The 16,014-nt window shown below is 44.0% G+C and overlaps 1 long non-coding RNA gene across 2 annotated transcripts in view; it reads right to left on the bottom strand.

Moving 5' to 3' along the window:
• LOC137522402 (uncharacterized) overlaps positions 1-16,014 on the bottom strand; it is a 250,600-nt gene that overhangs the window by 143,190 nt on the left and 91,396 nt on the right. Inside the window, exon 3 of one of the 2 annotated variants that reach the window (XR_011022279.1) lies at positions 14,347-14,436. The exons of the other annotated variant lie outside the window; for it this stretch is intronic. This is a non-coding gene — a long non-coding RNA (uncharacterized lncRNA). Of the gene's footprint in view, positions 1-14,346; positions 14,437-16,014 lie in introns of those variants that run through there. 2 annotated transcript variants of the gene reach the window in all.

The raw sequence follows: 16,014 nt of genomic DNA, 5'->3' as shown, positions 1-16,014 counted from the left end.
CAGATTAGACGGAGAGGACAGCGTGCTTCTGAGCCGAAAGCTATGCGCCGGCCAGAAGTGAAGAGGGAAGAAATATGTTCAGGTCAAGGGTCAAGCAAGTCGCCGGGACACCGGCATGAATAGTGCACGAACAGTGGCAGACGGAAGGGGCAGGAGGAGGTCACAGTATGTACTTTTGACCCCCCCACACACTGGAGTTATCTATTTATTCAGCTGTGGTATCCTTTAATGGCAGAGGTCTCAAACCTGATACAGTCAGTTATTGGGTGGCTGGGGTCCAAATTCACTAAAGTGGGTGGAGCCACAAACAGCCAATCAGATTTTTTAAATTGATTTCAGCCATTCTGTTATTGGCAGGGTTCTCAAACTTGACACAGTTTGCCACTGGGTGACTGGGACTAATATTCAGGAAAGTGGGTGTAGCCTACAACAGCCAATCAAAATTCACCTTTTGATTTTCAAGGGGAATAATTACATTGCTGCTATTCATGCACTCTTAATGGCAGAAGCCTCAAATCTGGTACAGTCAGTTACTGGGAGACTGGGGTTTAAATTCTGAAAAGGGAGTGGGCCAAAAAACAGCCAATCAGATTTGTTTAATTTCAATGGTAACATGCAATTTATTGATGCCAAAGACCACAAAGCTCATAAACTTGGTCAGTGAGTGACTGTCTGTCAAGGTTAGTGGGCAGAGCCAAAAACAACTTTTTACATGGGAAAATATAAATTGCAGCTATTCTTACACTGTTAATGGCAGGGATCTCAAACTTGACACAGTTGGTCACTGGGGGACTAGGATTAATATACGGAAAAGTAGGTGGAGCCTACAAGAGCCAATCAAGATTCACCTATTGATTTTCAAGGAGAATATTGAAACTGCTGTCATTCTTACACTGTTAATGGCAGAGGCCTCAAACCTGCTACAGTCGATCATCAAGTGACTGTGGTTCAAATTCACTAAAGGGGTGGAGCCACAAAAATCCAATCAGATTTGCTTTTTTTGGATAAACTGCTTCCATTCACACAATTTTGGTGCCTGGAACCCAAAAGCTCACAAACTTGGTCGACTGTGTGTCAAGGTTACAAAAAGTAGGTGGAGTCAAAAACAGATTTTCTGGGAAATTGTAAACTACAGCCCTTCTTCACTGTTAATGGCAGGGTTCTCAAACTTTGCACAATTGGTTACTGGGTGACTGGGATTAAGATTCATAAAAGTGGGTGGAGCCTAAAAAATCCAATCAAAATCACCTGTTGATTTTCAAGGGGAATATTAAAATTTCTGCCATTCTTGCACTGTTAATGGCACAAGCCTCAAACCTGGTACAGTTAGTCATTGGGGTTCAAATTCAGAAAAGGGGACAGAGACACAAACAGTTTCATTTCTTGGAAAATACAAATTATTGATGCCAAGGGCCCCAAAGCTCATAAACTTGGTCATTGAGTGACTGTATGTCAAGGTTAGTGGGCAGAGCCAAAAACAACTTTTTACATGGGAAAATATAAATTGCAGCTATTCTTACACTGGTAATGGCAGGGATCTCAAACTTGACACAGTTGGTCACTGGGGGACTAGGATTAATATACGGAAAAGTAGGTGGAGCCTACAAGAGCCAATCAAGATTCACCTATTGATTTTCAAGGGGAATATTGAAACTGCTGTCATTCTTACACTGTTAATGGCAGAGGCCTCAAACCTGCTACAGTCGATCATCAAGTGACTGTGGTTCAAATTCACTAAAGGGGTGGAGCCACAAAAATCCAATCAGATTTGCTTTTTTTGGATAAACTGCTTCCATTCACACAATTTTGGTGCCTGGAACCCAAAAGCTCACAAACTTGGTCGACTGTGTGTCAAGGTTACAAAAAGTAGGTGGAGTCAAAAACAGATTTTCTGGGAAATTGTAAACTACAGCCCTTCTTCACTGTTAATGGCAGGGTTCTCAAACTTTGCACAATTGGTTACTGGGTGACTGGGATTAAGATTCATAAAAGTGGGTGGAGCCTAAAAAATCCAATCAAAATCACCTGTTGATTTTCAAGGGGAATATTAAAATTTCTGCCATTCTTGCACTGTTAATGGCACAAGCCTCAAACCTGGTACAGTTAGTCATTGGGGTTCAAATTCAGAAAAGGGGACAGAGACACAAACAGTTTCATTTCTTGGAAAATACAAATTATTGATGCCAAGGGCCCCAAAGCTCATAAACTTGGTCATTGAGTGACTGTATGTCCAGGTGACAAAAAGAAGGCAGAGCCAAAACCAAATTTCACTGGGAAAATGTAGACTGCAGGCCTTCTTACACTGTTAATGGCAGGGTTCCCAAGCTTTGCCCAGATGGTCACTGGGTGACTGAGATTAATATTCAGGGAAGTGGGTGGAGCATATAATAGGCAATCAAAATTCACCTGTCGATTTTCAGGAGGAATATTTAAATTGCTGCCATTTTTACACTGGTAATAGCAGATGCCTCAAACCTGCTACAGTTGGTCATTGGGTGACTGGGGTTCAAATGCTGGAGAGGAGCAGAGCCACAAGCAGTCAATCTGATTTGTTTAATTTCTATGGGAATATACAAATTTTTGATGCTAAAGACCCCAAAGCTCACAAACTTGGTCATTGAGTGTTTGTGCGTTAGGGTTAGAAGAAGTGGGCGGAACCAAGACCTGTCAAATACATACCCGGGCAATGCCGGGTCATCAGTGGGTGGAGACAAATACAAATTTCACTGGGAAAATGTAAACTGCAGCCATTCTTACACTGTTAATTGGAGGGTTCTTAAGCTTTGCACTGTTGCTCACTCAGTGAATGGGATTAATATTCAGAAAAGTGGGTGGAGCCTACAATAGTGTATAAAGCTTCACCTATTGCTTTTCAAGTGGAATATTTAATTGCTACCATTCTTGCACTGTTAATGGCACAGGCCTCAAACCTGGTACAGTTGGTCATTGGGTGACTGGGGTTCAAATTCAGAAAAGGGGGTGGAGCCACAAACAACCCATCCAATTTTTTCATTTCAATACAAATTATTGATGCTAAAGACCAGAAAGCTCACAAACTTGGTCATTGATTAATTGTTAGGGTTAGAAAAAGTGGGTGGAGCCGACACCAGCCAAATATATTCCTGGGCAACGCCGGGCAATCAGCTAGTATTATATATTAAAATCTTCTAATGAGCTTATCTGAACACTGTGTGTGCCTGAAGCATAGACAGTTTCTCAGAGAGTGTATGTTTACATTCCAGTGTTGATACATTTGTGTTTAACAAGTAAAAAAGATACTGTTATCTCCAGTTTGGATGCAGATTTGAAGCTGAATAGTAGGAGAAAGTGCTTCGAATTTATTTCCACGATAGTAGCTTTCAAGCTGTGAGGTATCTTTTAGAACAAAGTAAAAATGTTGACTTTCAGACCACTTTAATCTACTGGATCCACCTCTTGTGTGCCTCTGTATCCACCTTGTACCTTTAGTGTCCCTTATCACAGTTAACATGCCTTATCAGAGTTAACATGTCCTATCAGAGTTTATGTGCCCTATTAGAGTAAACGTGCCCCATCAAAGTTAGCGTGCCTTATAAGAGTTAGCGTGCCTTATCAGAGTAGCATAGCAAGTGCTACGAACGTATGCCTGCTAATTGGCAATGACGAGAGCTCCACTCATCCTGCCCTGAGCCTCTGCGGGTCCAGTCACTTTAAAGGACATTATCGCCGCACTTTGATTGGCCCAATAGGCTGCCTGTCAAGTCTCCTGTCAAGTGACAGGCAGCCTATTGGGCCAAAGTGCAGGGATAATGTCCTTTAACCTTCCTGGCGGTAAGCCCGAGCTGAGCTCGTGCTATGCCACCGGAAGGAACCGCTCAGGCCCCGCTGGGCCGATTTGCATAATTTTTTTTTTTTTGCTGCACGCAGCTAGCACTTTGCTAGCTGCGTGCAGTGCCCGATCGCCGCCGCTACCCGCCGATCCGCAGCCGCCCCCCCCCAGACCCCGTGCGCTGCCTGGCCAATCAGTGCCAGGCAGCTCTATGGGGTGGATCGGAATCCCCTTTGACGTCACGACGTCGTTGACGTCGGTGACGTCATCCCGCCCCGTCGCCATGGCGACGGGGGAATCCCTCCAGGAGATCCCGTTCTTTGAACGGGATCTTCTGATCGCCGATCGCCGGAGGCGATTGGAGGGGCTGGGGGGATGCCGCTGAGCATCATGTAGCGAGACTTTGTCTCGCTACATGAAAAAAAAAAAAATAAAAAAAAAAAGATTTGCTGCCCCCTGGCGATTTTTTAGCAAACCGCCAGGAGGGTTAAAGTGATTGGACCTGCAGGGGCTCAGGGCAGGACAAGTGGACCTCTCGTCATTGCCAATTAGCAGGCATACGTTCGTAGCACTCGCTGTGCTACTCTGATAAGGCATGTTAACTCTGATAAGACATGTTAAATCTGATAAGGCACGCTATTTGTTATAGTGAATCAACCCCTTTGTCTCTTTACTGCAGCTAGTGCTTACTTTCAGGGGATGTCTTAATTTGGGGGAAAGAGGGTATGAATGTGCCTATAAGCTTTTGTACTGTATCTGTGAGTGTTCCTATAAGTTCTCACTCTCACCCTGTATCTATAAATCTTATTATTCTAAAACATATAAGTTAAAAAGTTACTTCAATTACTTTGGTTTCTTTACTAAGAAGATTTACACTGGGGGAAGGGGGGGGGGGGGGCATTGGTACAGAGTAAGCCAGATTATTAGGCTCTTCCTTTCATCTGCATTTTTTTTAGTACATCCTGTTTGCCAAAAAGCATCTAACAGTCTCCATTAGACATCACTGAAATGGAAATGTCATTTTTTCATTACATTAACTTTTGAAAATTGTGTTTGTATCTTTGATAAAGGTATCTGGTTTGTAAAGAAAGTGAAGTTACTCTTTAAAGGCAAAACACATCTATACGTCCCTCTCCCGTTTTTCAAGGCATTCTGAAATAGCAGACAGAGCATTACGTTCCTATATTTATCTAAAATTGCAAAGCAGCAGAGAGCGAGCGGCACACATAAGAGAGATGCCAAAGTCTTCAATTATTGCAGCCTTTCCAAACTGTTTATCTTGCAGGGAAGCATTATTGATTTACAGTTGGAAGTCATCTGCGAGAGGCAAGAAGCACACCTGATTTTCCTTGCAGTGGCAATAATGAAGGAGAAGTCGGGATCTAAAGAAGTTCAGGGAGGGCCGTGTGTGATTCAGAAGCATGGAGGAGTAGCGAGCGCGTTCCCATAGTTCGGCACAGGAAAATGGACAGTCGCAATGCAATCATTTGTGTTCAAATTGAAACCGCTCACAGGCAAGGAATAAAAAACAGGAGGCAGCAAACAACTGACTTAATGTGGACTACCCAGAGGTGGATTAAGGTGTAGTCCCTAGGCAAGGCAGTAGATTTGGGGCCTTCTTGTGGTCCTTTTGGTAAGCTGAAGTGGAGAGAGGTCAGAGAAGGTGGCTGATGGGCCCCAAGGGCGTAGCAATAGCTATAGCAGCCATAGCAGCTGCTGTGGGGCCCTGAAGCATACTTAAGTAAGTTAATTGTGAATACATTGCATTGTCTTTCTTCACCCTCTGACTTTGTTTCAGTGCCCATGAACAATGTGCAGTGTTGATTGCATGAGAATGTAAATTGCCCTGCAGGAGCAGGTGGCATTGCTTAAGAGTGGATCCATCTGAGGGTCCCATGAAAGTTTTGCTATGGGGCCCCATGATCTCTGGCTACGCCATTGACGGGCCCCTTGACACCCGCTAGGCACCAAGCACCTGCCTAGGTTCCCTGGTAGAAGATCCTGCTCTGGGTATACCAGTATTGTGACACATAGGCCTCAATTCACTAAGCAGTTTAGACTAGTCTACTGATGGTTTTTAGTCTACTGATGGTTTGGTCAGTTGCATCAAAGGGGAATTCACTATTGCTAAATGTAGACCTGGTCTAAACCATTTGGTAATTAGGTGGGTAAAGCAGGGGAAATGATCAAAAGATGCAATTCACAAACGAGTAGCTATGACTGACATTCTTCTCCTCTGATGAGCTCTCCTCTGCATACACTTAAACTCCTACATAATTAATTCAAAAGGTTCCATCCTCATGTCTATAATACCTCACAGAATTACTTTACCTACATAAATCAGCTGGTCTAATCTCTGTCAGAAAAAGTGGGCGTGGTTACTCCTTGTTTGCCTTTGTGAATTGTGTAATTACTGAATGTTAGACCAGGTCCAAAAACAGGTCTAGAACATTATACCAAACCATCAGTAGACTAAAAACCATCTGTAGACTAGTCTAAAGTGCTTCGTGAATTGAGGCCGTAGTGATGAACATGAATTCCCCATAATTGTAATTTCGCATCATAATTCACAATAATGCGAAATTTTGGAAAAATCGTAATTCATTTTGTTAGTAAACCTAATCAGCAACTGTAATTTAGCAATTTTGCGTAATGTTGTGCCAAATTTAGAGGTTAATATCAAACCCCTATACATGCTGTTGTCACCAAAATTGCGTAATGTTGTGCCGAAATTAGAGGTTAATATCAAACCCCTATACATGCTGTTGTCACCAAAATTGCTATGTTAATGGGAAGAGAGGGAAAAAGTAAAAAAATATATTTTTTCAAAAAGACCTTGTAGTTTTTGAGATAATTGATTTTGAAAATGCAAAGGAAAAAAATGTTTGTTTGTTTCTTTGTTTTTACATTTTTGAGTTTGAAAACCATTTTTCTTTTGCATATTTAAAATCTATCTTCTCAAAAATATCCCCTGATCGCAGGGGGCTCAGAGCTGTTTTGGGGCCCCAAATACTAACCTTCCCTTTCTCCGATACTTGAGGACTACACTTCAGATCAGGAGTTTTTTGGCTACACTTGTTATTGGTGTGAGGATCACGATGGCCACACTTATATGACCCTTGTGAGATGGGCCCCAAGGTTGTAAAGGGCACCAAGGGGAGGCAAGGGAAGGGGTGTAAACATTGAGGGGCACAATCAAAGTTATACTGGGGAGCACCATGATTACTAGTTATGCCACTGCGTGGAACCCAGTCTTCAAGCACAGCAGAGACCACAAACAGCCTAAGAAGTTGGCCTTCACCACTGTGGGTACTGCCGGTGATTTGTGCTGGTTGGTTTTTTAGTTGAGTTGAGTTCCGAATAACCCAGACTGGGAACAGGGAACTGGTGATCTGTCATTTGGCAGCAAGAGTACAGCAAGTACAAATCACTGGGAAGTGGTGCTCCAATCAGGAAAGAAGACATCACATTTGGCCTGGATTACATCACTGAATGGCTTGATAGATGGAAGACGTGATTGATGACGGGTTACATTGCCGGGCCAGTAACTGACACTGGATGACATTGTTAGCCATTTTGATTGATAGATCGGTTGCAATGTGGCTGACCTGACTTTACACTAAGGGACATTAATTACATTTATTTCAAAAGCGGGTAGATACGATATGTGTTTTAATTGTTTTGGTGGATTTTTAACAACTTAAAGCGGATCCGAGATGAAAAACTAACTATAACAAGTAACTTGTCTATATATCTTATCTAAAGTTTAGATAGTTTACACAGCAAATCTAGCTGCAAACAGCTTTAATAGAAAACTATTATTTCTTCCTGTGATACAATGACAGCAGCCATGTTGTTTGTAAACATTACACAGAGGCAGGCTTATCTGTATCTTGAGCCATCAGCCTAATCCCCTCTCCTCCTCCCTCCTCCCCTCTGCCTCTGAAATCAATGGCTAGTAACACTTTCTCCTCCCCCTGCCCAGACTGAGCTCCCATGAGCCCTTGCTACTGCCAAGGCTCTCTGAAAACCTGTGGGCGTGGTTTATTTAGTTTAAAGGGAATAAGAGTATTAAAACAAAAACAAAAAAGTATGTGGCTTGAGGAATGCCCTATAAACAATAGGAAAGGAACACAATTATGCAATGAGTAAAAGTTCACCTCGGATCCACTTTAAGTGTCTTTTTTTTTATTTAGTCTTTTGTCACAGTAAGATTAGTCTGCAAAGAATCCTTTTACATATTAAAGTGGGAGGGAGTGGTTATCTGGTTTCCTCCCTCCCCCTTTATTTAAAGGACACCTGAGGTGAGAGGGATATGGAGGCTGACATATTTATTGATTATTTTCTGAAAAGTGAGTCTATCTCAGGGTATTCACTTTGCACTTTGTGTGTCTTTTAATGTAAGTCATTTTTAAAGGGAGCCAGAAGAGAGAGCTATAAGGAGGCTGACATCTTTATTTCCTTTTAACCAATTCAAATTCCCTGGCTGTCCTGCTGATCCTCTGCCTCTAACACTTTTAGCCATAGACCCTGAACAAGCATATGCAGATCAGAGGTTTGGCTGAATTTTGACTGTAGTTGCTGCATGCTTGTTTCAGGTGTGTGATTCAGACACTATGGATGAATGTAAGATCTGTAGGACAACCGGGCAACTGGTATTGTTCATTCTACTACCAATTACTGAATCGGAGAGAGCCTAAGCGTTTTGAGTCCTATGGGAGAAAAGCGCTATAGAAATGTTATTGTATTGTATTATTGTATTATTATTGTTAAATAGAAAATAAATATGGCAGCCTCTATATCCCTCTCACTTCATGTGTGCTTTAAAGAGGAACTCAAGAGGAAATAATGTAATAAAAAAAGTGCTTCATTTTTACAATAATTATGTATAAATGATTTAGTCAGTGTTTGCTCATTGTAAAATCTTTCCTCTCCCTGATTTATATTCTGACATTTATTACATGGTGACATTTTTACTGTTGGCAGGTGATGTAGCTGCTGCTTGCTTTTTTGGCAGTTGGAAAAAGCTGTAAACAGCTATTTCCCACAATGCAACAAGGTTCACAGACAGGAAACTGCCAGAAGTACCTCGGTACTTCGGAGTTTCTTGTGGGAGGGGTTTCACCACAATATCAGTCATACGCCCCCTGATGGTCTGTTTGTGAAAAGGAATAGATTTCTCATGTAGGGGGTATCAGCTACTGATTGGGATAAAGTTCAATTCTTGGTTGGAGTTTCTCTTTAAGGTATGATGATGTGGCTGCCTATACTGGAAGGCTACCTATACTGCAGGGCTCCTTGATGATACCTATAATTTTTGATAATGACCAATGATAAGATCATTTTTGGTAAGGCAAGCTCAGAAAGTTACAGCAAGAGGCTACTGTTTATGATGAATGAAGCGGACCTGTCAACCAATCTAGGAGTCCCTTACTGATATATGTGAGCTTGCAAGTGAGACCCTTATAGTCAGGGTGTACTGCGTAGGGGTGGATAGCCACGTGTGTGTGTGTGTCCGACCACACCCCCAGCGGCAGGAGCGCAAAGAGGAGCGCGCGCGGCCGGACTACACATATGCCGACTGACCAGATTACCAGGGCGGATTGTGGAGGCTACAGGCAGAGGAGGAGGACAGCGAGGGCCTGATTAGACTGAAGAGGGGTGGAGGAAGCCCCAGGTATGTATATTGTTTTTAATTTCTGCCATCTCAGGTACACTTTAACATCCACAGTACTTGAGGAAGAGGGAAAGCTGGCACTGCTGTGAAAGCACGCGTTTATTCAATAAGCTTACGGTTACGGTTACAGTACTCTCCAAAGGCCTGTCATTCTGCCCTGCGAGACCCATAGACAGGATTGCACTCTGTGGAGATATGGAGGAATTTTTCAGAAAGCTGCGACTCAAGGAACACTACCATGATAAGGAAGCCTGTGATACAATGGATAATGGACCAAAACGCACCAGATCTAAAAAGAAAAAAAAGAAAAAAAGATGGACCCCCAAAGAAGGAAAAAACCCGGCCCTGGATAAATACATAAACAAATTCAGACGCAGAATCTCTGACAGGATCCTGAGTAAAAGAAAGACACTGGGCCAGAACGTAACACCACAGGAGCGACAGGCCATTACATCCCTTAAGGAGAATAAGGACATTATTATTAAACCAGCGGATAAAGGTGGTGCCATAGTCATAATGAACACCAGTGACTACATCCAGGAGGCACAAAGACAATTATCCAATACCGCTCACTGTGCCAAATTACAGGGGGACCCCACAAAAGGCTACAGGATGGCACTTAATAGGATGGTTAACAGATTGCCTGCAAACATCAGACTACATGTAAGGACCCTTATCCCTGAAAAGCATAGAACAGCTTGCTTTTACATGCTTCCCAAGATCCACAAAGAGGGAAACCCTGGCAGGCCCATAATCTCAGGGAGCGGAACTCTTACAGAGAACATCTCAGGGTGGCTGGAAAACATCTTGAAACCTCTTGTCTGTAAAAGACCCAGCTACATACAGGATACTACACACCTCCTGAACAAACTGTCAGCCATCGGCCCAGTACCTGAGGGAACCATACTGGCCACGATGGACGTGGAGTCCCTGTACACGAACATTCCCCATGATGATGGTATTGCGGCCTGCCGTAAATATCTTCAGGGTCAGGGCATACCTGTAAAGCCTATTACTGGACTGATCAAATTCATTCTCACTCATAATTATTTCACTTTTGGACAGGACCTCTATTTACAGCAGATGGGCGTGGCAATGGGTTCGCGATTCGCTCCACAGTATGCAAATCTATTCATGGCCAAAATCGAAGAGGAATACCTCAATGCATGTGGCATAAAACCCTTGGCCTACTTCCGCTTCATTGATGATATTTTAATCATCTGGTCCGCAAGTGAGGATGATCTTCTCCAGTTCCACAGGAACTTCAATGCCTTCCATCCTACAATCAAATTGAAACTTACCTACTCTCACACAGAGATTAACTTTCTGGACACCACCATATACATCAGGGGTAACAACATACAAACCTCTGTGTATCGCAAACCTACAGACCGTCCCACATACCTAAGATATGACAGTTTTCATCCCAAGCACATTAAGAACTCTATAATTTACAGCCAAGCTATAAGGTACAACCGGATTTGTTCTGACAGGATGGACAGAGACAAGCACCTGGATCACCTTAAAGGAAAGGTTCAGGGAGGGTGGAGGAAAAATAAAAATCAATTTCTACTTACCTGGGGCTTCCTCCAGCCCGTGGCAGGCAGGAGGTGCCCTCGCCGCCGCTCCGCAGGCTCCCGGTGGCCTCCGGTGGCCGACCCGACCTGGCCAGGCCGGCTGCCAGGTCGGGCTCTTCTGCGCTCCAAGTCCTTGTACTTCTGCGTCCCACGCCGGCACTCTGACGTCATCGGACGTCCGCCGGGCTGTACTGCGCATGCGCAGTAGTTCTGCGCATGCGCAGTACAGCCCGGCGGACGTCCGATGATGTCAGAGTGCCGGCGTGGGACGCAGAAGTACAAGGACTTGGAGCGCAGAAGAGCCCGACCTGGCAGCCGGCCTGGCCAGGTCGGGTCGGCCACCGGAGACCACCGGGAGCCTGCGGAGCGGCGGCGAGGGCACCTCCTGCCTGCCACGGGCTGGAGGAAGCCCCAGGTAAGTGGAAATTGATTTTTATTTTTTCCCCACCCTCCCTGAACCTTCCCTTTAAGAACACTTTCATTAAACAAGGATACAGTCCTCCCATGGCTGAGGCCCAAATCAGGAAAGCCAGCAACATCTCCAGGACTGAACTCCTGAAATATAAGCAAAACCAGAAAGAGGAACGTGTCCCTTTGGTTGTCACCTACAACCCACACCTGGAAATCTTAAGGAGGATTGCTAAGGAACTTCATCCCATTTTACACAAGGATCACAGACTGAGAACGATATTCCCTAAACCTCCACTCTTGTCATATTGGCAACCACACAATCTAAAACAGATGATTGTCAGGAGCTCTTTGAATAGGCCTCAACAAAACGGAACATCACCCTGCCGACAAAAAATATGTGGGACCTGCAGACACATTTACTCCACTGACAGGGTAACGATACCAGGTTCACAACAGGAGTACAGAATACAAGGTAAATTTTCTTGTGGGTCCACCAATCTGGTATATCTGATCATGTGTGCTAAATGCCCCAATGTTATGTAAGTGGGAGAAACTGGACAAACTCTGTGCAAACGTATGAATGGACACAGGCACACTATTAATGATACCAAATCTGGACTCCCAGTTGCTACACACTTTCGGTCCAACGGACACAGCATGGATGATCTTCGTGTCACTGCCCTGAAGGGCGGCTTCAAAACGTCAAATGACCGATTAATAGCAGAAACAAAATTTATAAATTGTTTCAAAGCTGTGCAGAAGGGTCTGAATAAGTACAACAACTTTCTATATTGGTATGAGATTGATTATATATGAACTGTCTCAGCCACCCTAGCTGAACTTGTGAACTAAGAATTTACGATACCTCTGGGTCAATCCTAATACCAGGTCTGTGAGCAATAAAGTAAACAATGATCCTTATCTTACCCCATTTAGATGGTCTGTTTGTATTAAGGCATCTTAATGATGTATTTATGCTTGAAAAAAATATCTGTTTTCCCTTTTGATGTTGCATGTATATAAGCTGTCTGTACCACCAGCTTGCAAACTAACAGGATGTAAACCTGACGAAGGCTGCAAGGCCGAAAGCTTGTTTATTCTTATTCATTTGTAGTTAGCCAATAAATGGTATCATCCTGATTTAAAACTTCTTATTCAATAAAGCATCAACATCACAGATGCATGGTAGCATACACAATCATCAGTAAAAACAAGTGGACATACCTAACGGCTGGTGGAGAGGCGCATGATGGGTGGCGGTGGGTGCTGGGTGGAGAAAGCCTGACGGCGGTTTTGTGCACTACTGTGCTTCTACGGAGGCAGCCATCAGGCTTTCTTCACCCAGCACCCACCACCACTCATCATGCGCCTCTCCAGCAGGCTTTTAGGATGTCCACTTCTTTTTTTGTCCACGAGTGCTTTCATAGCAGTGCCAGCTTTCCCTCTTCCTCAAGTTCTGTGAATGCATCTGCTTGCTAGAGCACACTGTTAGCACTTTTTGAGAGGACGCTTGCTTTAAACGTCAAGTCGATCATGCACAGCTCATTTTTTTTACATATACAGGTAGTCCCCAACTTACAAACGCCCGACTTTTGAATGACTTGCCGATACGAACGGTCTGGATTCTATGGGAACAAGTCAGAATGTTTTTCTTTTTCAAATAGTTTTTTTAACAAATGATTTTAAAAAATTCAAAGAAAAAATGGCTTTTAAACTTATATAAGAAGGTACAGAGGGCAGGGGTGACATAGAGGGGGACACTGGAGGCACAGGGGGGCACAGAGGAGGTACAGGGGACAAAGATGGCACAGTGTTCTGACTTAAAGAGGAACTCCAGTGAAAATAATGTAACAAAAAAAGTGCTTCATCTCTTTATATAATTTCCCTGTGTCCCTGCGTCCCATGTCCCTGTGTCAGTGGTTTTGCACTACTGCACATGTCCAACACTGACAGCCGTTAAGAACAGGATGCAAGAAGGGTCGGCATGTGTGCGCGTGGCGGATGGGCGTGCGCATGCGTGCTGTAATGCTCCAGCGGTGACAGACCTAGAGCCCGTTTTAAACGGGCTTACGGGCTTAGGTCAGCTAGTTTTTACAATAATTATGTATAAATAATTTAGTCAGTGTTTGCCCATTTTAAAATATTTCCTCTCCCTGATTTACATCCTGACATTTATTACATGGTGACATTTTTACTGCTGGTAGGTGATGTAGCTGCTGCTTGCTGTTTTGGCAGTTGGAAACAGCTGTAAACAGCCATTTCCCACAATGCAACAAGGTTCACAGACTGGAAACTGCCAGGAGTACCACAGTCCTCTGGGTTTCTTGTGGGAGGTGTTTCACCACAATATCAGTCATACAGCGCCTCCTGATGGTCTGTTTGTGAAAAGAAATAGATTTCTCATGTAAAAGGGTGTATCAGCAACTGATTGGGATAAAGTTCAATTCTTGGTCGGAGTTTCTCTTTAAGAACAGATTCAAGTTAAGAACGAACCTACAGTCCCTATGTTGTTTGTTAACCGGGGACTACCTGTACTGTAGTGCCAACCTGCTACTGCCTCTCCCATTCTGTACACTTTAACATCCGTATGCTGCTTTTGCACCATATCGCATAAAAATACATTTGGCTGTAGAAGTAAAAGATGCATAAAGCTGAATGATACATCGTCCAGAGAAATGTCCGCTTTCCAAATACCTTAAATGTCTTCCATAATAATCTGCATTTTTTCAGCATTACCCCATTAAGCCTACTGATGTTAAAAAAAAAGAAAGAAAAAGAATAACCTCACCAGACATGAAAACATCACTACAAAACAACTGCAAGACATAATACAAGGCGAAGTCAGGAACAGCAGGACAATTACATACCAATTAGTTAACGGCAAGTGTCATTAGCAAGACTACAATGCAGGTCTCAGGTCGGCATCGCAAGCAAATGATGTTGAAGGGGGCTTAATAGGGCGCCTGAAATTAAACAAACATGATGTATCGTTTTGTTATTAAGGCAGAATGCAAACGCAACTCTCGCTAAATAAATGTGAGCGAGGCAAAGGCTACCTGCGGCGGGGGCAGAGCGACGGCAGACATTTTGTCAAATAAGCTTCACCCAAAGGCCAGCCTGTGCTCTCCATCTTACGACGTTTCTGAGTTTTTTAACATCTTCAGCTCAAAGCTAATGGTCCTCCAGGCTTACCTATGCCCAGGAGCAAAACGACAAAGTATGGGGGCTCCGGCAAAAAGTGTGTGTGTGTCCCAGACTTCATAAACCCTATCTCAGTGTTGACCTCCATGCAGGGCCAGATTTGTACTTTTTACAGCCCAAGTCCCACTATCACTAGCTGTCCTCAGGCTCAGACAGACAGCATCCTAACCCCCCCCCCCCCACACACACACACACACACACACACACACACAGCAACATGGCAGGGATTAGATTGTAGGCTCCTCTGAGGACAGTTAGTGATGGCTGGGATTAGATTGTAAGGTCCTTGGTGAGCGGCACATTCGGTGAGTGACAGGCAGCTCAGATGTCACTGTAAGTGCCCTTTCATCCCCCGAATGCCAGATCCGGCTGTCTGTAGCCGCCCACTGCTACGTGCAAACTTGTGTAGCAGGACAAATGTTCAGCAGGCTAACTGCTACTGCTGCCCACAGCCCACCCCTTGCTTTCCTGGTGCCATAGGCCATGGCTTTTGTGGCCTTGCCTGAAATCCGGCCATGCCTCCATGGCAAGACATTAATATTGCACCTGGCGGACTCAAAGTGCTTGAGCTGCAGCCACTAAAGCTTGGTCAGTCAGTAGGCAGAAGCAGTGTTAGGGAGTCTAGCCCACTGACTCCTTACTGAATAGTTGCTGGCTTACTGAACAGGAAGGTCTGAACCCTGGTTGCCTGTGTTAGAGCCCTTAACCATTACACTCTCCAGACTCCAGCCACTGCTTAGGAGACCCATCTGCCATGAATCATGATACTAGTGCAGCACCAATGAGTGCCCCACCCATAGCAAGTATGGTTAAAACAACATCTACTCTGAATGGAGGGCCCTGTATCTCAAAGAAAGAGGGTAAGGAGTTGAGGCCTTCTACAGCCATGCCACTGCTGTTCCCCTATAATTACACCTCTACCCACACCTATCATTCCAACCACAAAACCCTTCAAAAATTCACTTCAAGTTTGCTTTACAAATCTGTGGGATGTGCTGGAAAACATAGTCTGATCCATAGAGGCACAATAGGGGGAAAGAGGCGCTCTGGTGTATAAAAAGTTCTAAAAACAGTTTAAAGGCGAAAAGGAAAACGAGGTAGCTTACCTCAATGACAAAATCTTTGTGTTAAACATAAGATCTTTATTATGCACAGGCAATGCATTTTGCGGGTCTGAGCCCACTTCCTCAGGCCAATAACAGTAATAAATAGCAGAAAATTAAACAGCACAGGGAGCCTGTGCCTTTTTCCCTAGAGTGCCAAGACACCAACCCCCTACAGTGATCAGTGATGCATTGCTTAAAGGTTTGCATTACGTAAAGGTGTTCCTAACATCTTGG

This window comes from Hyperolius riggenbachi, chromosome 6 (genome assembly GCF_040937935.1).
Source record: "Hyperolius riggenbachi isolate aHypRig1 chromosome 6, aHypRig1.pri, whole genome shotgun sequence".
NCBI classification, from domain to species: Eukaryota; Metazoa; Chordata; class Amphibia; order Anura; family Hyperoliidae; genus Hyperolius; species Hyperolius riggenbachi.
This window is presented reverse-complemented; position numbering and strand designations above follow the sequence as displayed.